The following is a 23,286-nucleotide window of genomic DNA, read 5'->3' as shown; positions in this document are numbered from 1 at the left end:
AGAGGTGGACAGGAGAAAAAAGTAGAAAAGTCAGGTAGAAAAGTAAATCCAGTAACTCTAAAATGAACTTCCCCACATGTCAGAATTGGTGAATCATGAAAATCAACCATTGAGTGATGAGGGTCTTATGGTCTCTTACAGCTGCCAGTGAGTTTCATCCATTGTGTTACATGGGCCTATTCTTTGCAATCCACAGAAGTTTACTTTCTTTCTCCCTGATGTGCATTTTTTTTATCTTAAATTTCTTTGCTACCCTGCTTCCCATTACTAAGTTGTTGTTTTGAAGAGTTTTCTGATCTTACAGGTTGCATAGAATTGTGGTACTTGAAAAACTGGGGCTAGAGTCCTTCAGAGGTCAGGCTTTGGGAGCTTAATCTATCATTACTGGCCACACAGTGCTCATGGGGATAGCCAGTACTGGAACAAAGGAAGAGGAATGGATAAAGATAAAATTAGTGTGGGGTGAATGTGAGATGGACAAGGTTGATAAATGGCAGGCACATGCAGGTGAGAAACAAGGAGTATCTGGGAAGAAAGAGAAAAACTGTCAGCTGGCAGGACAGTGGAAGGAGTGATAACTTTTCTATATAGTTACAGCAGTAGCACACGTAACTATTAAGACTATTCAATGTAAATACCTTTCCAGACACATACGCATATGTGGTATTCACCTTGCTACCCTGCTTCCCATTACTATGTTTCCTTGCTCAGTGTCCATCTCTCCCCTGTAAAATGCTGAGACATTCTTTAATATGAGGAGCTCTATAGAGGGGCCTGTTTTCCACTGCTGTTTAATACAACTAGAGAGATGAACATTGGCTGACAGAAGACTATATGAGAAGCTGAAATCAGCAGCCTTTTCTTTTACTGTTCTACTTTGTTTTATTGCACTAGTGAAATCAATAGCAATTTTTATTGAAAAACCTGCTATTGCCTGTTAATGAAAGAAAGACTTGCATTTATATAGCGCCACTGGACGTCTCAAAGTGCTTTACAGCCAATGAAGTACTTTTGGAGTCTAGTCACTGTTGTAATGTGGGAATGTAATGCCTCGATAATAAAGTTTCAGAGAAAGATGTAGTAGTTTTCAACTGGAAGAAACCAAAAAGGCCAGGCAGGAATTAGCTCACCTGCTGGACTGAAGTAAATTCAACAATAAAGCAGCTAAATGCACGGCAGAGTATGGATCTTGCACTAATTTTTACATCAATTATTACAGGGTCTGCACAGAGGCTGCCTTAGAGTACAGGATGCAGACCATTGAAGTTTGTAAACAGTGTATGGATTGTGCTCACCTACACTTTGAATAGTTAAACAGTGTGACCAAAGCAAAACCTCACCATGTGTCAGAAGGGATGCATTTCTATCATAGCTATCCATTTTAATGACTTCATCCAAACAGTTTAACTGTGTATTAAATACTGATGTCAGGTAGCTTTGCCTTTTTAAAAAAAAAAATCTTTTTAGTCTTTGAGTTGGAGAACAGCCAATACATGAAACCGACCTGAGGATAGTCAGAGTGTCCATGAGAGAAAGGCGGGAGAGGGTTTCGGGGAGGAGTTATAAAGTGAAATACACAGAATGCGACCTTGATATCCTTCTTTATGGCAGTGGATATCAGGACACTTGAGTGTCCCGCCATGGAGAGGTGAGAAGCTTAATTAATATATTTAAATCATGCTCCCGCGGAGCTGACCTACAAATTCGTGGCTGGGCGAGTTTGCCAGGGCTTAGAAAACTCGGCAATGCAAAGGAGGTGGGAGCTGCCGACACCACAATGGAGGTGTCTGTTACAGCACTCCTTGTGTGCCAGAGGGAGCAGGGCTGCTCACTTCAGCCCCTCAAGGAAGCCTTCGGCCTCCTCCCTCCTCCCTCCTGGTCACAGAATTCCTACCCCCTGCCCGCGCCCCCCTCCCCTCCCCTCCCCTCTGCGACCTGACCGCCAACCTCCAGCAGCCCTCCTGATAGAAAATATCTCCCGTCCCAATCCACACAATTGTGAGCCTCTCCCCCTTCCCACCCGCTGATCATGAGCCTCTCCCCCGTTCCGATCGCCGGGCCTCTCCCCTCCTCCCGATCTCGGACCTTCCGATCACGGGACTCTCCACTTCTGATCGCAGGAGTCATTCGCAAGCCTCCATCTCTATTGCGACACTCTTCCATGTTGCGATGGCCCGGGACCATCCTCAACGGTCCCCGGCTACAGCCCCATGCCACTGGTGTTCCCTCCTGCTCGCTGGCCAGGCTGGCCATTTGCTCGGCTGGCGGGCAAGAGGCGGAGCTACAAGATGTTAATAAAGTCCTGCCATTAAGAGCGGCAGAACTTCCACAACCCCGGCCAAGCCAGATTTTTCGGCCTCACCCATACTCTCCCAGCCTCCCTGGGAAGAGGGAAATGCCCATGATCGGAACGAGGGAGAGGCCTGCGAATGGGCTGCCCTCTCACAAATACATGCCTTTGTTACCTCTAGATTCTCCTGGCTGGTCTCCCATCTTCCACCCTCCATAAATTTAAGCTCATCCAAAACTCTGCTGGGTGTATCCTAACTTGCACCAAGTCCCGTTCACCCATCACCCTGTGCTCGCTGACTTACAGTGGCTTCCCGTTGAGCAATGGCTCGAGTTTAAAATTCTTATCCTTGTTTTCAAATCCTTCCATGGCCTCACCCCTCCCTATCTCTGTAACCTCCTCCAGCCCTATAACCCTCTGAGATATCTAGGTTCCTCTTGCACATCCCTATTTTAATCGCTCCACCGTTGACGGCTGTGCCTTCAGCTGCCACGGTCCTAAGTTTTGGAATTCCCTCCCTAAATCTTCCCGCCTCTCTACCTCTCTTTCCTCCTTTATGACGCTCCTTAAAATGTACCTCTTTGATCATCTGCCCTAATAGCTCCTTATGTGTCACATTTTGTTTGATAACGCTCCTGTGAAGCACCTTGGGATGTTTTACTCCTGGGTTCCTCGCAGCAGTGTCCAGGAGATTAATCTTCAATTCCTGGAGACTGCAGGATAATCCTGCCGGGTTCGCAATCCTAGTAGGGGTTCAGCAACCATAGATGCAGAGAGCACGAAGATGTTGAGTATGTGTGAGAACAAGCATTACGGGGTGTACTGAAGTGTCTCATTGTGATTGAAGGTGAGGCTTATGAAGAAGGGGAGCGAAGGATTGATAATCCTTTGATCTGGTGTTGCAGGGCTGTGGAGAGTCAGTGTGATGTGAAGTGGAGTCTTACCTTGGCAGCCCTGCTAAGTTATTACATTTCTTTTTGCACTGCTGCCAGATCCTTGGAACAAAAATGTTGGCATTGATCTGCCCAGCCTCCTCTCTCACTGCTTCTGCCTTATTTGATGAGGCACCCGTAACCTATCTGAAGGAAAAAGTATTCCTTCCTATTCCTCATTTGCTGCCCGAGGCCTGGAGATTCGGGGTACTCTGACCAACATCGTATTGCCTGCTGATTCAATAAAATGCTGTCTACAACACACCTTTGAAAAATGCAGCACCCCTTTAAGATTTTCAAACTTCTTTTAACTGGCAGCAGGCCAGAGGGAGTCCCTGCCCTGCCAAATGGCGAGCTGCCTTGAAGCAGCACGATTACCACTGGCATCTCATATTTTCTATTTAAATGAGGTCCAGCCACCAAAGTCGATCAGGCCTCCTGCCAGCAACATCAAATGGGTGGAGTGGGCATCCCATTCTAGGCCACAAACAAAAATCAGCCCCATTGCCTACAAGACAGAGCAGCAGATGGTGCCTTTGAAACAAAGATGGTGTAGTTAGGTTCTCCTTAGACACGTTCAGGCATGAGTGAAATCCATTGGATTTGCCTGTAGCTGTGAAATTTATTGGATCTGATCTGCATATTTTTTTTTGCATTTATGAGGCTCTTGCCACCAGAGGGACCTCACAAAATTGGCATTAGAATTCTTCCACACTGGAGCCCTCCAATCTGAACAATGATTTTAGGAACTTTAAACATTTGCTTTCTCCTCTGTTGCCTCCATTTACATTCCACTTGCTCCTTTCCATTTTGGAGCTGCTTTAGTTAAGTCAGCCCTCAAAATTCCTGGTAAGGTGGCAGCGTCTTTGGTGCTGACCCCTGCTGCAGTCAGGTGGAGGTTCTCTCATTTGAATTTCACGGGCAGGTGCCCACGCCACAATGGGCACATCCCAGGCACCTGCCATAGTGGGGAGGGGGAGGACCAGGCAATGCAGCCAAAGTCCGCTGAACATATTGACAGTGGCAGCCCCTTCAATACTTTAAAATTTCAGAGGGCTGTGAAGAAGACTTATCAGACCACAGGCGAGTTACAGTTTCAGGAGAGATCGAGATCTGGGCCCCTTGGTGGGCCTCACCTCTGCTGCGGCCAAGGCTGATAACGTCCTCTTTCTCTCAGAAGATACAGGTCAGGGCCAAGGAAACTTCCAGTGTAGGAGTCCTTTCTGTGAGCCACATCCCCTTTTGACATAGGTGTCCTTGTTTGGGGTTGATGGAGGTTAATGGGGTTCAAGCAAGGCTGTGTCATTGCACCAATGCTCTTCTCGATCTTTCTTGCTGCAAGGCTCCATCTCGCCCTCAGTAAACTCCCCACTGGAGTGGAACTAATCTACAGAACAAATGGAAAACTGTTCAACCTCCGCCGCCTCCAGGCCAGATTCAAGGTCGCCCCATCCTCTATCATTGAATTACAGTTCGCAGACGACGTCTGTGTCTGTGTACACTCAGAGGCTGAAATCTAAGCCATCGTCAACACCTTCACAGAAGCGTACGAGAGCATGGGCCTTTACACTAAACATCCGTAAGACAAAGGTCCTCTACCAACCAGCCCCTGCTACGCAGCACTGCTCCCTGATTACCAAAATCCATGACGAGGCTTTGGATAACGAGAACCATTTTCCATACCTTGGGAGCCAACTGTCAACAAGGGCAGACGTCGATGACGAAGTCCAACACTGCCTGCAGTGCGCCAGTGCAGCCTTCGGTCACCTGAGGAAGAGAGTTTTTGAAGACCAGGACCTCAAACCTGGCACCAAGCTCATGGTCTGCAGAGCAGTAGTGATACCTTCCCTCCTATATGCCTCAGAGATATGGACTATGTACAGCAGGCTCCTCAAAACACTGGAGATGTACCACCAACGCTGCCTCCGCAAGATCCTACAAATCCATTGGCAGGATAGGCGCACCAATGTCAACGTTCTCGCTCAGGCCAACATTCCCAGCATCGAAGCACTGACCACGCTCGATCAACTCTGTTGTGCAGGCCACATCGTCCGCATCCCTGATACGGGACTCCCAAAGCAAGCACTCTACGCAGAGCTTCGACATGGCAAGCGTGCCCCAGGTGGGCAGAGGAAACGCTTCAAGGACACTCTCAAGCCTCCTTGCAACATCCCCACCACCAGGGAATCCCTGGCCCAAGACGGCACAAAGTGGAGGAAAAGCATCCAGGAAGACGCCGAAAACCTCGAGTTTCTACGCTGAGAGCAAACTGAAGCCAAGTATAAATAGCAGAAGGAGCGCATGGCAACCCAAGCACCCGTTCCTTCAACCACTGTCTGCCCCACCTATGACAGAGACTGTAGATCCTGCATAGGACTCATCAGCCACATGAGAACCCATTTTTAGTGTGGACGTAATCATCCTTGACTCTGAGGGACTGCCTAAGAAGAGAAGATTAGTTCCATAAGGTTGTCACCCCCAGAGCCACAGAGAGCTCAGGACCATACGTGGGTGGCCATCTGGCAGGGTAGGAAAAGGCAGGCAGTGCCTAAATACTCAAAGTGTGGCAGTGATGGTGCCGACACCTTGAAGGAGTGCAGTTCGGAGCATGGCACTGTGAGGCAAAGGACTGCACAGGGGGGCACAGTGTAGGAATGCAGTAGTTATAGGGGATTTTGTTCTCAGGGGGACAGACTGGCGCTTCTGTAACCGTCAAAGTCAGTCCGACATGGTGTGTTGCCTCCCTGGTGCCAGCATAAAGGACATCAATGAGAGGGTGCAGAACATTTTGAGGGGGGGTGGGGTGGGGGGAGGAAGGAAGAAGAACAGAAGTCATGGTCCATGAGGGAACCAATGACATAGGATGGAAAAGGTTAAAATTTCAGGAACCAGGGAGGAATTTAAAGAGTAGGCCCTTGAAGTAATAATCTCTGGACTGCTCCCAGTGCCACATGCTAGTGAATATGGGAATAGTAGGATAAAACAGGTTAACAGGCTGGAGAGATGGTGCAGGAGGGAAGGTTTCAGATTCCTGGGGCAATGGGACCAGTTGTGGAGCAGGAGGGACCTGTTCAAGATGGATGAGTTGCACCCCAACAGAACTGGGACCATTGACCTTGCAGAGAAGTTAATTAGTGCTGTGGGTGAGGGATTAAACTAATTTGGCAGGGAGGTGGTCACCAGGATGGGACAATATGGAGGAAAAACAAGGTGCATAAAGGATTGTGGGAGAAACAAATAGCACTTTAGTAAAGAATAGTTTAGAAATAGGAGGGATCAGACAGGAGGAAAATGCGAGACAGTCCAAGATGTGCTTGGAGTGCATGTACTTAAATGCAGGTAGCATGGTAAATAAGATTGGTGAGCTGCATGCTCAAGTTGCCACTTGGGACTATGATGTAGTGTCAATAAAAGATCTGGCTCAAAAAAGGGGAGGATTGGGAACTTAATATTCTTGGCTATAAGGTAGTCAGTAAAGATAGGGATGGAAAAAAAGAAGCGGGCGGAGGTGGCAGTATTGATCAATTAAACTTTGATCAAGAAAGGGATGATGTACTTGAAGGGTCAAAGACAGATTTATTTGTTTAGAATTAAGGAACAATGGAGGAGCTATTGCACCGTTGGGTGTATACTTTCTGCCAACACCTTACAGTGATAATGGGGAATACAATTCTCCAAATATAGACTTTGACAGTAACAGTGTAAAGGGCAAAGTGGGGGTGGAATTCCTGAAATGTGTACAAGAGAACTTTTTTAATCAGTGTGTTTCCAGCCGAATGAGGAAGGAAGCTGTGATGGATCTAGTTCTGGTAATGAAGTGGGGCAAGTGGAGCATGTTTCAGTGAGGGAGCATTTGGGGAACAGTGATCATAATATCAGGTTTAGAATAGTTATGGAAAAGAACAATCAAGCGCAAAAATACTTAACTGCAGGAGGGCTAACTTCAGTGAGTTTAAAAAGTGATCTGGGCCAGGTGGATTGGAATCAAAAATTGGGTAGGCAAAACAGTAATTGAACAATAGGAGACCTTCAGAAAGGAGATATTTCAGGTATAAAGTGGCCACATTCATATGAGGGGGAATGGTAAGGAATTTTAAAGCTAGAAAAAGGTATATGACAAATGTAAGATTTATGATACAGTAGAGAACCAAGCTGAATACAGATAGTACAGAGGAGATCTAATAAAGGGAATAAGAGGGGCAAAGAGAGAGTATGAGACTAAATTAGCAGCTAACATGAAAAGGAACCCAAAAGTCTTTGATAAGCATGTAAATAGTAAAAAGGGTAGTCAAAGGAAGGATGCAGTCAATTAGGGACCAAAAAGAAGGTCGTCTTGTGGAGGCAGAGGGCAAGGCTGATGTACTAAATTAATACTTTTGTCTTCATGAGAGTAGAGGATGATGCCAAGATTGCAGTAAAGGAAGAGGCAGTAGTGATATTGGCTATGACAAAACTAGTTTCAGAGGAGGTACTTAAAAGTCAAAGTAGAAAAGTCACCCGGTCCAGATGGGATGCATCCAAAGTTGCTGAGGGAAGTAAGGGTGGAAATAACGGAGGCTTTGGCCACAATCTTCCAATCCTCTTTAGATATGAGGTTGGTGCCAGACTATTGAAGGATTGCTAATGTTCCCCGTTCAAAAAACGGGAGAGGTATAAATCTTAATTACAAACCAATTACAAACCAATCGGCCTAATGTCGGGGTGGTGAAAATTTTAGAGACAATAAACCGAGACAAAGTTAATTGACACCAAACTTTAGGAAGGATGTCAAGACCTTAGAGAGGGTGCAGTGGAGATTTACTAGACTGGTACCAGGGATGCAGAAATTCAGTTATGTGGAGACTGGAGTGGCTGTGGTTGTTCTCCTTAGAACAGAAAGGTTTAAGAGGAGATATGATAGAGGTGTTCAAAATCATGAATCGTTTTGATGGAGTAAATAAGGAAAAACTGTTTCCAGTGGCAGAAGGGGCAGTAGCCAGAGGACACAGATTTAAGGTAATTACAAAAGAACCAGATGTGACATGAGGAAACATTTTGTTATCCGAGTTGTAGTGATCTAGAACGCACTGTCAGAAAGAGTGGTGGAAGCAGATTCAATAGTAACATTCAAAAGAGAATTGGGTAATACTTGGAGGGAAATAATTTACAATGCAATGGACAAAGAATAGGGGTGTGGGAGTAATTGGATAGCTCTATCAAAGAGCCGGCACAGGCATGATGGGCCCAATGGTCTCATTCTGCGCTGTATCATTTTATGATCCTATGAATACCAATTGTATAAAGGTTTACCTCTGCGAGCTGGTAGTCCTTAGCACATCATTCGCATATAATAAAATAATTAAAAACAGAATATCCTGGAAATACTCAGCAGGTCAGGCAGACTCTGTGGCGAGAGAAACAGAGTTAACGTTTCAGGTCGATGACCTTTCGTCAGAGCTTGAAAATGTTAGAGATGTAACAGATTTTAAGCAATTGCAGGGGCAGGGAAAGGGGGAGGGGAGAAAAGAACAAAAGGGAAGGTCTGTGATAGGGTGGAAGGCAGGAGAGATTAAATGACAAAAGGTATAATTGTGCAAAGTAAAAGAAAATGGCAATGGGATAAGTAAAGAAACAGAAGATAAGTCTAGCAATGGGGATGGCAGAATCATCAACAGCTGCCCTGTGAAAAAATAGGGGCAGAGGTTATGGTCTGAAATTGTTGAACTCTATGTTGAGTCCAGAAGGCTATAAAGTGCCTAATCGGAAGATGAGGTGCTGTTCCCCAAGCTTACATTGAGCTTATGTTGGAACAATGTAAGAGGCTGAGGACCGAGAGATCAGCGTGAAAGTGCAGCTGAGAATTAAAGTGACAGACCACTGGAAGCTCGGGGGCACACTTACAGACTGAATGGAGTTGTTTTGTAAAGCTGTCACCAAATCTGGGTCTGGTCTCCCCAATGTAGACTTGACCGCATTATAAGCAGCAAATATAGTATACTAAATTACAAGAAGTACAAGTAAACTGCTGTTTCACCTGGAAGGAGTGTTTGGGAACCTGGACAGTGGAAAAGGCTGAGGTAAAAGGGCAGGTGTTATAACGTCTGTGCATACACAGGAAGGTGCCATGGGACAGGGTGTCGTGGAGCGAGAAATCCCTTCGGAATGCTGAAAGGAGAGGGGAGGGGGCGATGCATTTGGTGGCGGGATCACGCTAAAGGTGGCAGAAATGGCGGAGGATGATCCGTTGAACATGGAGGCTGGTGGGGTGAAAGGAGAGGACAAGGGGAACCCTATTGTGGTTCTGGGAGGGAGGGGAAGGGGTGAGAGCAGAAGTGCAGGAAATAGAACAGACATGTTCGAGGGCCCGTCAACCACAATAGAGAGGAATCCTTGGTTGAGGAAAAAGGAAGACATATCGGATGCACTAGTATGGAAGATGGCATCATAAGAACTGATGTGATGGAAATGGCGAAATTGAGAGAATGGAATGGAGTCCTTACAGGAAGCGGGGTGGGAGAAAGTTTAGTCCAGGTAGCTGTGGGAGTCAGTGGGCTGATAGTAGATGTTTGTCAATAGTCTATACCCAGAAATGGAGACAGAGAAGTCAAGGAATGGACGGAAAGAGTCGGAGATGGACCTTGTGAAGGTGAGGGAAGGGTGAAAATTGGAAGCAAAGTGAATTACATTTTCTAGTTCAGGACGAGAGCAGGGAACAGCAACGATACAGACATCAATGTACTGGAAAAAAAGGTGAGGGAGTGAACCTGAGTAGGACTGGAACAAAAAATGTTACATCTATCCCAGGAAAAGGTAAGCATAGCTAGGTCTCCTCTACATTGGGGAGACCAAATGCAAATTGGGTGACTGCTTTGCGGAATGCCTGCGTTCAGCCCGTAAGCATGACCCCGAGTTTCTGGTCACCTATCACTTTAATTCTCTGTTCCACTTTTACTCTGACCTCTTTGTCCTCGGCCTCTTACACTGTTCCAATGGAGCTCAACATAAGCTCGAGGAGCAGCACCTCGTCTTTTGATCAACTGAAATCACTGAACTGATGAAAACTTTTTCTTTTACACGGAATAAAGCTGTTAGAAACCCCCCGAAACCTTAAGGCTTGTTGAATGAGGTGTAACTGGGTTTTTAACAGCGCAATGAGTTATAATTACTGCTGCACAATGGTTCTGACCCTGAAATTATATTTTGTCTTTGTCAAATGTAATTTTTTTCCATTATAATAAACATTTTATGGTTTTCAATATAATATATATAGATATATTTTTTTTCAGTTTGTTTATGATCCTATGTGTATGTCCCAATCTTAATTTCGCTCTCTGTAAAGTGATTTAAGAAGTGAAGGAAATCAGTGCATTTTACTTTCTGGTTTGCTGCGTGTGAGAATTCTTTAATGTGATTTGGTGCTCAGCTAGCTTGATGGACGTTGCTGGATGCTGGAGATCCCCCAGACTTGGTTTCAGATTCAAATTAACATCGAGAGAGATGAACTCGATCTATTTGGGCAGCTTTCTTCTAGGTCAGCGATGAGCACCATCACTTTGCTGCAGACTCCAAAATCTGCTATGGACCTTTTAGGTAGAGGCTGTGTAGTCAGCTGTACAACAAGTCAGCAGGCACCTGAACTGACAGAACATATAGAAACATAGAAACATAGAAAATAGGTGCAGAAGCGGGCCATTCGGCCCTTCGAGCCTGCACCACCATTCAATATGATCATGGCTGATCATGCAACTTCAGTGCCCTACTCCGGCCTTCTCTCCATACCCCCTGATCCCTTTAGCCATAGGGGCCATATCAAACTCCCTTTTGAATATATCCAACGAACTGGACTCAACAACTTTCTGTGGTAGAGAATTCCACAGGTTCATAACTCTCTGAGTGAAAAAGTTTCTCCTCTTCTTGGTCCTAGATGGCTTGCCCCTTATCCTTAGACTGTGACCCCTGGTTCTGGACTTCCCCAACATCAGGAACATTCTTCCTGCAACTAACCTGTCCAATCCCGTCAGAATTTTATATGCTTCTATGAGATCCAGATTTGTTTTCCTGGATGTTTATCTGGATCTGGATCTAACTTATTGCCAAATGAATGGTAGCTTGAGTGCCAGGAATGAAAATTAGTGCACCTGGTCATCGATTGAATTGTGGTTCATGTCACCAGAGTACAGGCCTTCATCTGACTTCAGGCATTAGGTACTCGGGAAAGCATGCAAGCAATGATCAAATTTAGGATTTTCCTAGCAAGGATGGGATTTAAAAAATATACATGTTAAAGACATAATTGAGAGTATTTTCTACAACAGTATTTTCTCTTTCCTTTTTAGACCTTTATTCTGCAGTGCTGTATTGGAGAGATCTATGAGCAGTTGGAGTCGCCCCTCAAAGTGGGGGAACTGTACTCAATTGGCAATCTCACACTGAGGCCACAGCTTACCTGAACTGAGAAGTAAGGATAGAGAGAGCTTTACTCTGCACCAAATCAATGCTATACATAATCTGGGATTACTTGATATTTGCATTGAGTGGGGGTAATTTTGACATTGGATGACCGTGCAAAACGAGCGATATCGATTCAACCGCTCATGATACATCTCTTGATTTTCATTTCAATTTTAAGTCAATGGTAATTAAAATCAGGAGAGATGTATTTTGGGCTGAAACAAAAAGTACATTTGGGGGAAGAATTTAAATTATTTTGGTAAATTCAACACCAATTCTAAAGTGAGATGAGGTCACAATGGCCAGATACAACTTCAACAACAACTTCCATTGAATTGTCACCTTTAACGTAGTAAAACATCCCAAGACGCTATCAACCAAAATTTGACACTGAGCTACATAAGGAGATATTAGGATAGGTAACTAAAAGCTTGGTCAAGGTTGTAGGATTTAAGGAGTGTCTTAATAGAGGAGAAAGAGATTGAGAGGCGGAGAGGTTTAGGGAGGCAGTTGCAGAGTTTAGGAGTTAGGCAGCTGAAGGCATGGCCGCCAATGGTAGTGATTAAAAACATGAATTCACAAGAGACCAGAATTGGAGGAGCACAGAGATCTCGGAGGGTTGTAGGGCTGGAGGAGGTTATAGAGATAGTGAGAGGTAAGGCCATGGAGGGATTTGATAACTCGGATGATAATTTTAAACTGGAGCCATTGTTGGACTGGAAGCCATTGTAGGTCAGCAAACATATGGGTGATGAGTGAATCTGATTTGGTATGAGTTAAGATATGAGCAGCAGAGTTTTAGATGAGCTCATGTTTATGGAGGGTGCAAGATGGGAGGCCCGCCAGCAGAATATTGGGATAGTTGAGACTAGAGATAACAAAGGCATCTATGATGATTTCAGCAGCAGATGAGCTGAGGCATGGTTGGAGAAGGGCGATGTTAAGGAGGTGGAAGTAGTGGTCTTGGTGATGAACAGGCTATTGTGTCAGAAGCTCAGCTTTGGGTTAAATAGTACGCCATGGATGCGAACGGTCTGGTTCACCCTCAGACAATAGCCAGGGAACAATGGCTAGGGGATGGAGTTGGGGACGGAGTTTGTGACGGGGATCAAAGACAATTGCTTCAGTCTTCCTAATATTTCATTGGAGGAAATTTCTGCTCATCCATAGACTATTGCACAGTCGACTATGTTCAAATTAATTTGTTATCTTAGCTTTCTGTTCAGAATTATGCAGTGGTTCCCTCAATGAAGTTCAAATTAAAAAGGATTAGAATGCTTATTTGATTAATAGATCTGTGGTGGTTTCTGTAACAAACCAGAAAACTGTAATCCTTTAAAATGCTCTTTCAGAAATCAAATCATCCCAATGAGTTCTGTTTTAGTCCAAATATTAATTCTATGTATGGTCTGGCTCTGCCTTAAAATATTTTAATCTGCAAATTGTTTAGCAAAACAGAATGTAACAAGCCTTAAATGGAATGGTTTTTAACATTTTGGGATCTTGGATTCAGTTGCTTAGCACAAACACTGTGCACAAGTCACATAAAGGGCCAGAACTTACTTTTATTCTAATTGTAGTTGTGCTGTTTGTTTGGATCCTATGTCTTTTCTGGCAGTAGACACGTTAGACAATTTGCATTGTAATGGTAGCAGAAAATCTCATCTGCTGAAAATTTGACTACGTGTCTCCCTTGAATCATATGTTTTCAAACTGGGTTCCTTGGAACATAGTGGTCCATGAGAGTATCCCGCAGGGTCTGTAAGGTCATCAGATTTCTGTCCATCGATAATCAGATTTCTGTATTTGTGTGTTTGTAGGCCTATTTGTACCCTAATTAAAATAGCATTATTTCCACGAAGTAGCTGATATGTGATCGAATGTCACGTGGTCGAATGTCACGTGATAGGATGTCACGTGATCAGGTGTGATGTGATCAGGCATCACATGGTTAGATGTCATGTGGTCAGAATGTCAAGTGATCAAACCTCCAGGAATGCCTCCAAACATAGTTGGCAACCCTATCACCAACCCATATTCCAATTACCACTGTATTGCCTCACCATATTTCTCTGTTCATTTCTCACACAATGCGGTGATCACGTTATTTGCGGTGATCGCCATCGTTTGAATAATCACATTGTTTGCAGTGATCCCATTGTTTGAAATTATCACTGTTGTTTGCAGCGATCACGTTGTTTGCAGAGATCACGTTATTTGCAGTTATCACGTTGCTTGTAGCGATGATGAAAGCAAGTTTTGGGGGATCGAGGTGGTAAATCATGCTTGCAGCCTGTTCACTTTAACATTTAAGCAGATGGTGTTTCCAATTTAGACGGGATCCTTTGTTGTTTAAAAAAATATGACAACAAAAAATAACAAATGTTTTTTGTTTGCTTCCGATCAGACGGCATGCAGTTAAAACGTGGCCTTCCTGTGCACAGTACACAAGACAAATAAAGTCTCCCTCTCCAGCTGGCTGGGGGCAGTCAGCCCATCCCGTTGCCCCAGAGGTTGGGGAAATGCAGCCCCTGGGAGGGGGTGGGGGGGGGGGGGGTGCTCCCTGCAAACCGCAGGCTTGCCCTTGTTCCTTTCCTTGGGTCGATTTCCAGCGCTGCTTGCGAGCCAGCAGGTCTCTGCCGCTGGAGAAATAACACTAAAAATGTCTCCGCAAGATCCTGCAAATCCCCTGGGAGGACAAACGCACCAACGTTAGTGTCCTCGATCAGGACAACATCCCCAGCATCAAAGCACTGACCACACTCGACCAGCTCCATTGGGCAGGCCACATTGGGCATGCCTGACACAAGACTCCCAAATCAAGCGCTCTACTCAGAGTTCCTACACGGCATGCGAGCCCCAGGTGGGCAGAGGAAACATTTCAAGGACACCCTCAAAGCCTCCTTGATAAAATGCAACATCTCCACCGACACCTGGGAGTCCCTGGCCAAAGACCGCCCTAAGTGGAGGAAGAGCATCCGGGAGGGTGCTGAGCACCTCAAGTCTCATCGCTGACAGCATGCAGAAAGCAAGCGCAGGCAGCAGAAGGAGCGTGCGGCAAACCAGACTCCCTATCACCCTTTCCTTCAACGACTGTTTGTCCCACCTGCGACAGAGACTGTAATTCCCGTATTGGACTGTTCACCTAAGAACTCACTTTTAGAGTGGAAGCAAGTCTTCCTCAATTGCGAGGGACTGCCTATGATGATGATGATGATGGCATATACATTAAGTACATTTAACTGTATTGTGTGGTGGCCCTAACCTGCGAGGAAATACGAGCGACAGATCAGGGCCATAAAAGGCAAGCGGCGAGCGGCCCCCGGACAGCATGGCAGCATACCACTTCAGCCTACAGCGCGAACTGGTGCAGGAGGGCGACGGCAGTGAAAAGGGCAACTGGTTTGAACGTCACCATAACCCAGGTCGGTGGTTGGAACGTGGGCAGGTACAGCAGGAGAGGCATGGTTGGGGCGCAGGAGCAGCAAGAGATTGCAGTGCGAAGTGATCGGGGCCCAGGAGAGGCGTGAGTTTGGGGCCCAGAAGAGGCGAGGGCCTCAGGGCAGCACGAACCAGCCCACACTGCGATATGTGTGCGCACTAGATCCGTGCAGCAGAACAGGTCTCCAGTTATCTTGGTTAACCCTTGCCACTGGACCAAGCTCTGTCAAGCCTGTATGGTGGCTGGGGTGCAACGGCCGCCACACATTAAAAAAATCCACGCATAGGCATCTCCCACCTTTCAATGTGCAGTTCGGGACCTGGAATATTAGGTCCTTCATTGAAACATCTGTGAACTCATTGAACACATCCCATTTGGCTTGGAAGCAAGTCATTCTCGATTCGAGGGACTGCCTAAGAAGAAGTTTGCAGTGATCACATTATTTGCAGTGTCACGTTATTTGCAGTGATCACTGTTGTTTGTAGTGATCACTGTTGTTTGTAGTGATCACTGTTGTTTGTAGTGATCACTGTTGTTTGTCACGATCACATTATTTGCAATGATCACGTTGTTTGCAGCGGTCACGTTATTTGCAGCGATCACATTGTTTGCAGCGACCACTGTTGCTTGCAGTGATCACAGCGGTTTGCCGTTGCCAGGTTTTTTACTCCAGTGGAAATTATGTGCTCAGAAACATCTGATCCATTTGGGCATGGAGATGGATCATCTGCCTGCAAACTCTGTGAATAACAAAGATATCCAATAGTGGATTTATAATGACTGAAATCTCTCCCAACCTTCACCTTCACAGCCCATACACACAGTGCTTCTATACAGCAAGGATCTGTGACATGAGGTTCAATTTTCCACATTGCAGATTTTTGGCCCAAGAAAAGTTGCAAGTTTCCCCGTTTTAACTTGTGAATGTGGCCCGGCGCAGCTTGTCCTTAAGCTCTGTGGTGGAGCCTAAGATCTGCGTCAAAAAGATCGGGTTACCAGGGTAACGAGGGACGCACTAAGGGCTGAGGCTGGAAAATGAAACTATTATGTATGTACATTCTGTTTGTAGTCATCAGATGGCATCATTGTTGGAGGCCACTGAGCAGCACGCACGTGGTGCTGCTCCGGTATAAAAGGCCAGCCATTTTGAGTGTCAGGCACTTTGGGCCTAAATAAAGCAGAGCCAATGTTGTACCTTGCTTAGTTAAACAGGACTCAGTTTGAACCTTTATTGCATACATAACATTTGGCGACGAGAATACAAGAATCTTTGTTTGCAAAATGAGCACAATTGGATTTTTAGAGCGATTCGTGGAGAGAGAAGATTGGGCAGACTTTGTGAGCGTTTGAACCAATACTTCTTGGCCAACAAAATGAAAGGGGTCGACGATGCAGATCGGTGCCGGGCTGTGTCCCTCACTGTGTGCCGTTCAAAGATCTACGGTCTGATAAAGAATCTTCTCGTGCCTAGTGACCCCACAGAGAAAACGTACGAGGAGTTGTGTACATTGATACAGGAGCACCTCAAGCCAGATGATGGCATCATCATCTCGAGATAAAGGTTTTATACACACGTTCGATCGGAGGGCCAAAGCATGGCGGAATTCGTTGCCGACCTGAGACATCTAGCGGGACCGTGCAAGTTCGGGAAGGTGTTGGCAGACATGCTGCGGGACTAATTTGTTATTGGTATCAACCATGAGGTGATCCCGTGCAAACTTCTGGCGGTGGAGGAGTTGGATTTAAAATGGGCCATCCAGACCACTCAATCATGTATGATGATGGACAGGAGTCTAAAGCAAATAGCGGTGAAGAACCGAACCTCGGCAAGTGCTGTAAATGCGATTGATTCGGTGTTCGGCAGAGCGGCACATGGCAGGGCCTATCCAGCTGTGTTCGGGAAACCTGTGGTTGCCAGCTGGAATGTATCCGACTTCTCCGTGTTGGCGTTGTGGGGGAAATCATCGGCACCAGCAGTGCCGATTTAAGCAATATAGTTGCAAAGGCTGTCTGAGAGTGGGGCATCTCCAGCGCAAGTGTTCGCAGATGAACAAGCGAGCTGCGACACACCATGTGGAGGATGAGAGTCAGACTAGCACTGATCCGGATACGCAATCCGACATGCCAGAGGAGAAAGTGTATAGACTGTACTCCTTCATAACCAAGAGTAAACCAATTTTGATTAATGTGAAGTTTAACGGGATACCAGTATCAATGGAACTGGATACGGGGGTGAATCAATCGATCATGAACGAGAGGGCATTTAATAAGCTGTGGGATACTAAGACTGTGAGGCTCAGGCTGAGCCCTGTTAATGCCAAGCTGCGCATGTACACCAAAGAACTGATAAAGGTGATTGGCAGTGCACAAATTAATGTGTCATATAACGGTGCGGTTCACGAGTTACCGCTGTGGATTGTTCCAGGCAATGAACCAACGCTGCTCGGCAGGAGCTGGTTGGAGAAAATCAGATGCAACTGGAACGACATAAAAGCGTTGTCATCGGAGGAAGATACATGTGCCCAAGTACTGAGCAAGTTCCCCTCGCTGTTCGAACTGGGTATTGGCAACTTCACGGGAGCCAAGGTGCAGATCCACGTGGACTCAGATGCAAGACCCATCCATCATAAAGCTCAGGCAGTGCCATATATGATGAGGGAGAAGGTCGAAATTGAACCGGACAGACTCCAGCGTGAAGGGATCATATCACCGGTCGAATTTAATGAATGGGCCAGCCCCATTGTTCCTGTGCTGAAAAGTGATGGCACAGTCAGAATCTGTGGAGACTACAAGGCTACGATCAACAGGGTTTCGAAACACGATCAGTACCCGTTATCGGAGGCTGATGATTTGTTTGCGTCCCCAGCCGGAGGGAAGTCATTCACAAAACTGGACTTGACTTCGGCCTATATGACACAGGAGTTGGTCGAGACGTCGAAGAGATTTACATGCATAAGGATTGTTTATTTACCACAGGTGCCCTTTCGGAATTCGCTCGGCTGCAGCAATATTCCAGAGGAAAATGGAAAGTTTATTGAAGTCCGTTCCCAGAACCGTCATGTTCAAAGATGACATCCTGATCACCAGTTGTGACTCCAAGGAACATCTGAACAACCTGGAAGAGGTTCTACTGCGTTGGGATAGAGTGGGACTCAGACTGAAACGCTCGAAGTGCGTCTTCATAGAAACATAGAAAATAGGTGCAGGAGTAGGCCATTCGACCCTTCTAGCCTGCACTGCCATTCAATGAGTTCATGGCTGAACATGCAACTTCAGTACCCCATTCCTGCTTTCTCACCATACCCCTTGATCCCCCTAGTAGTAAGGACTTCATCTAACTCCTTTTTGAATATATTTAGTGAATTGGCCTCAACAGCTTTCTGTGGTAGAGAATTCCACAGGTTCACCACTCTCTGGGTGAAGAAGTTTCTCCTCATCTCGGTGAGGTCGAATTTCTCGGGAGGAAAATCGCTGCTGATGGCATCAGACCTACTGACATGAAAACCAAGGCCATCAAGAATGCACCCAAGCTGCAGAATATGATGGAGCTGCGTTCATTCCTGCGTCTACTCAACTACTTTGGTAATTTCCTACCTAAATTGAGCACCTTACTAGAACAACTGCACATGCTATGGAGAAAAAGCGACAACTGGGCGTCAGGCGCATTGCAAGACAGCTTTTGAGAAAACCACCAATCTGCTTTGCTCGAACAAGCTGCTGGGACATTATGACCCATGTAACCATTTAGTTTAGGCCTGTGACGCATTGTCATATGGAATTGGTTGCGTACTCCCAACAAGCCAATGAGTCGGGGAAACTTCAACCTGTTGTGTATGCATCCAAAAGTTTGTCTGAAGCAGAAAGAGCCTACAGCATGGTAGAAAAAGAAGCTTTAGCGTGTGTGTATGGTGTTTAAAAAAATGCATCAATACCTGTTCGGTCTGAGGTTCGGATTAGAGATTGATCACAAGCCGCTCATTTCATTGTTTTCCGAGAGCAAAGGTATCAATACTAATGCTTCATCCCGCATCCAAAGGTGGGCGCTGGCATTACCTGCCTATGATTATGTCATTCGCCACAGACCTGGCACAGAAAATTGTGCCGATGCTTTGAGCTGGTTGCCGTTGCCCACACCGGCGATGAGACAACGAACAACCACGCAAAAATGCAAAGAACTGTTGGTATCCTGGAGAAAGTCACAGAAGGGGACGATTGGGATGTCTTCGTGGAGTGACTCGACCAATACATCATGGCCAATGAGCTGGAAGGGGACGAGAACGCTGCCAAACGAAGGGTGATTCTCCTTACCGTCTGTGGGGCAACAACCTATGGCCTCATGAAGAATCTTCTAGCTCCGGTGAAACCAAAACAACCAAATCCTATGAAGAACTGTTTGCGCTGGTCCGGGAGCACCTAAATCCGAAGGAAAGCGTTTTGATGGCAAGGTATCGATTCTACACATGTCAACAGTCTGAAGGCCAAGAAGTGGCGAGCTATTTCGCCGCACTGAGGCGCCTTGCGGGACATTGCGAATTCAATGGATTCCTGGAGCAAATGCTAAGAAACTTTTTTGTACTTGGCATTGGCCATGAGGTTATCCTTCGCAAACTATTGACTGTTGAAACACCGAATCTGAAGAAAACCATAACGATAGTCAGGGCATTTATGTCCACCAGCGATAACACCAAACAAATTTTGCAGCATAAAGAGGTTTCGCCTAGCACTGTACACAAAATAACGTCGTTTTCAGGTAGGAATGCATATGACAGAACGTACACACTGGCAGCTGCACGACCTCCGATGACTCAGAGTTCGCCATCAATCGTTAATGCGAGGCAGTTAACACCTTGTTGGCGCTGCGGAGGTGATCATCGAGCTCATCACTGCCGCTTCAAACACTGTGTGCAAAGGCTGTGGAACAATGGGACACCTCCAGCGAATGTGCAGATGAGCTGCAAACCCTGAAACCAACACGTTGCAGAGGATGATGGATCCACGGTGGATCGGGCTGAACTAGAGACTCGAACAGAGAAGGCAGAAGTGTATGAGTTACAGATCTTCACCACAAAATGTCCAACGATCATGTTAAAAGTTGAACTGAATGGAATTCCAGTATCCATGGAACTGGACGTGGGTGCGAGTCAATCTATCATGAGCAAAAGGCCTTTGACAGGCTGTGGTGCAACAAGGCATACAGGCCCAAGCTTAGCCCCATTTGTACCAAGCTAAGAACTTACATCAAATAGCTGATTCCTGTTACTGGCAGTGCAGAAGTAAAAGTCTCCTATGATGGAGCAGTGCACAAACTCCCACTATGGATTATACCAGGAGATGGCCCCACACTGTTCGGCAGAAGCTGGCTGGGAAAAATCCGCTGGAACCGGGACGACATCCGAGCATTCTCGTCCATCGACAATGCCTCAAGTGCACAGGTTCTGAGCAAGTTCCCGTCGTTGTTTGAGCCAGGCATTGGAAGTTTCTCGGGGGTGAAGGTGCAGATCCACTTGGTTCCCGGTACACGGCCCATCCACCACAAGGCACGGGCGGTGCCATATATGATGCGAGAAAAAGTGTGTTTTCCTGGCACCAGAGGTCGAGTTCTTAGGGAGAAGAATCGCGGCAGACGGCATCAGACTCACCAACACTAAGACGGAGGCCATCAAGAACGCGCCGAGACCACAGAACGTGACGGAGCTGCGGTCGTTCCTGGGATTCCTCAACTATTTCAGTAATTTCCTACCCAGGTTAAGCACCTTGCTAAAACCCCTACATGTGCTACTACGCAAGGGAGACGACTGGGTATGGGGGAAATCACAAGAGGCTGCTTTTGAGAAAGCCAGAAATCTGTTATGTTCCAACAAACTGCTTGTTCTGTATAACCCATGTAAATGATTAGCGCTAGCTTGCGATGCGTCTTCATATGGGGTCGGGTGTGTGTTACAACAAGCTAACGAATCGGGAACATTGCAACCGGTCGCCCTATGCGTCCAGGAGCTTGTCCAAGGCTGAAAGGGCTTACAGCATGATTGAAAAAGAAGCTCTAGCATGCGTTTACTTGCTCAAAAAATGCACCAGTATCTGTTTGGACTCAAGTTTGAGCTACAAACTGACCATAAGCCGCTCGTATCACTATTCTCAGAGAGCAAAGGGATTAACACCAATGCCTCTGCCTGCATCCAAAGATGGGCACTCATGCTGTCTGCATACAGCTGTGTAATCCACCACAGACCAGGCACAGAGAACTGCGCTGATGCTCTCTGTCAGCTACCATTGCCCACCAACAGGGTGGAAATGGCACAGCCTGCAGACTTGCTCTTGGTGATGGATGGATTCGAAAATGAAAAGTCACCCGTTACTGCCCGCCAGATCAGGACCTGGACCAGCCAGGATCCTTTACTGTACCTGGTAAAACATTGTGTCCTCCTTGGGAACTGGTCCAGCGTCCCAGCGGAGATGCATGAAGAGTTCAAGCCGTTCCGGCGGTGCAAAAACGAAATGTCCATACAGGTGGACTGTCTTTTGTGGGGTAATTGCGTGGTTTTGCCTAAGAACGGCAGTGAAACGTTCATGCGCAAACTACACAGTACCCACCCAGGTATAGTAATGATGAAAGCTATAGCCAGATCCCATGTGTGGTGGCCCAGCATCGACTCAGATTTGGAGTCATGCGTGCTCCAATGCAACACTTGCTCTCAACTGAGCAATGCACCCAGGGAGGCACTGCTAAGTTTGTGGTCATGGCCCTCCAAACCGTGGTCCAGGATCCACGTTGACTTCGCTGGCCCGTTTCGAGACAAAATGTTCTTGGTTGTTGTGGATGCTTATTCAAAGTGGATTAAGTGTATAATAATATCTGTAAGCATGTCCACTGCAACCATCAAAAACCTATGAGCCATCTTTGCCACGCACGGCCTGTCTGACGTCCTTGTCAGCGACAACGGGCCGTGCTTCACCAGTGCTGAATTCAAGGAATTCATGACCCGCAATGGGATCAAGCACGTCAATCTGCCCCATCAAGCCCGCATCCAACGGCCAGGCAGAATGGGCAGTCCAAACCATCAAGCAAAGCTTGAAACGCGTGTCGGAAGGCTCGCTGCAGACCCGCCTGACCCGAGTCCTGCTCAGCTACCGCACCAGACCCCACTCGCTCACCAGGGTTCCCCCAGCCGAGCTGCTCATGAAAAGGGCGCTCAAAACAAGGCTCTCTCTCGTCCAACCTGATCTCCATGATCACGTCAAGGGCAGGCGGCATCAACAAATCATGTACCATGATCGCACAAATTTGTCACGCGATATTGAAGTCAATGACCCGTATTTGTACTCAACTATGGACATGGTCCCAAATGGCTTGCTGGCACTGTCATAGCCAAAGAAGGGAGTAGGGTGTTTCAGGTCAAACTCGCAAATGGACTAACTTGCAGAAAGCATTTGAACCAAACCAAACTGCGATTCACAGACAGCCACGAGCAACTCGAAGAGGACACTACCAACTTCGACGCTCCAACACACACACAAGTGGCAACCGACATCACGTTTGACCACGAAGCTGAACTTACCATCCCCAGCAGCCCAGCAAGACCAGCTGCCCAGCAGGCCAGCGAAGAACCAACCAACACACCTGCACCTGCATTTGTACCGAGACGATCGACAAGGGAGCAGAAAGTCCCAGATCGTCTCACCCTATAAATAAGTGTACTATTGACTTTGGGAGGGAGTGATGTTATATATGTAACCCTAGGCAACCTGAATCATATTGCCACCAGAGTGCCTACCTGTTGGAGTCCCAAGGGATCCCTGCATCCCTTGGGAGCACTGTATGTAAGCAGGCCTCTCATGCTGTACCTGCACTCTGGAGTTTAAATAAAGGAGCTAAGGTCACACTTACTCACTGTGTACAGTATTCAGTTACATTACTTTATTATGAGCATAACAGTAATGATGAAGGCCATCGCCAGGACCCATCTATGGTGGCCAGGAATGAATTCTGAGCTGGAATCATGTGTGCATCAGTGCAACACTTGCATCCCGCTTAGCAAAGCACCAGCGGAATCGCCGCTGAGTCTGTGGTCGTGGCCATCCAAACCTTGGTCCAGGATCCATGTAGATTTTGCAGGTGCCTTCCTGGGCAAGATGTTTTTAGTGATGGTGGACGCTTATTCGAAGTGGATAGAATGCATAATCATGTCATCCAG

The 23,286-nt window shown here is 46.5% G+C and overlaps 1 protein-coding gene across 4 annotated transcripts in view; it reads left to right on the top strand.

Annotated features, from left to right (window-relative positions):
• Window positions 1-23,286, top strand: part of pdgfc (platelet derived growth factor c) — a 392,811-nt gene that overhangs the window by 63,517 nt on the left and 306,008 nt on the right. Inside the window, exons 1-2 of one of the 4 annotated variants that reach the window (XM_070871716.1) lie at window positions 1,548-1,648; window positions 11,538-11,659. The exons of 2 other annotated variants lie outside the window; for them this stretch is intronic. The gene's annotated coding sequence lies outside the window, so the exon portion shown is untranslated. Of the gene's footprint in view, window positions 1-1,547; window positions 1,649-11,537; window positions 11,660-23,286 lie in introns of those variants that run through there. One more of the 4 variants, XM_070871726.1, reaches the window with a different exon arrangement.

The sequence above is a fragment of the Pristiophorus japonicus genome, chromosome 2, assembly GCF_044704955.1.
Source record: "Pristiophorus japonicus isolate sPriJap1 chromosome 2, sPriJap1.hap1, whole genome shotgun sequence".
In the NCBI taxonomy this organism is placed as follows: domain Eukaryota; kingdom Metazoa; phylum Chordata; class Chondrichthyes; family Pristiophoridae; genus Pristiophorus; species Pristiophorus japonicus.
The sequence above is the reverse complement of the archived record's forward strand: the minus strand, read 5'-3'. Positions and strand labels throughout refer to the sequence as shown.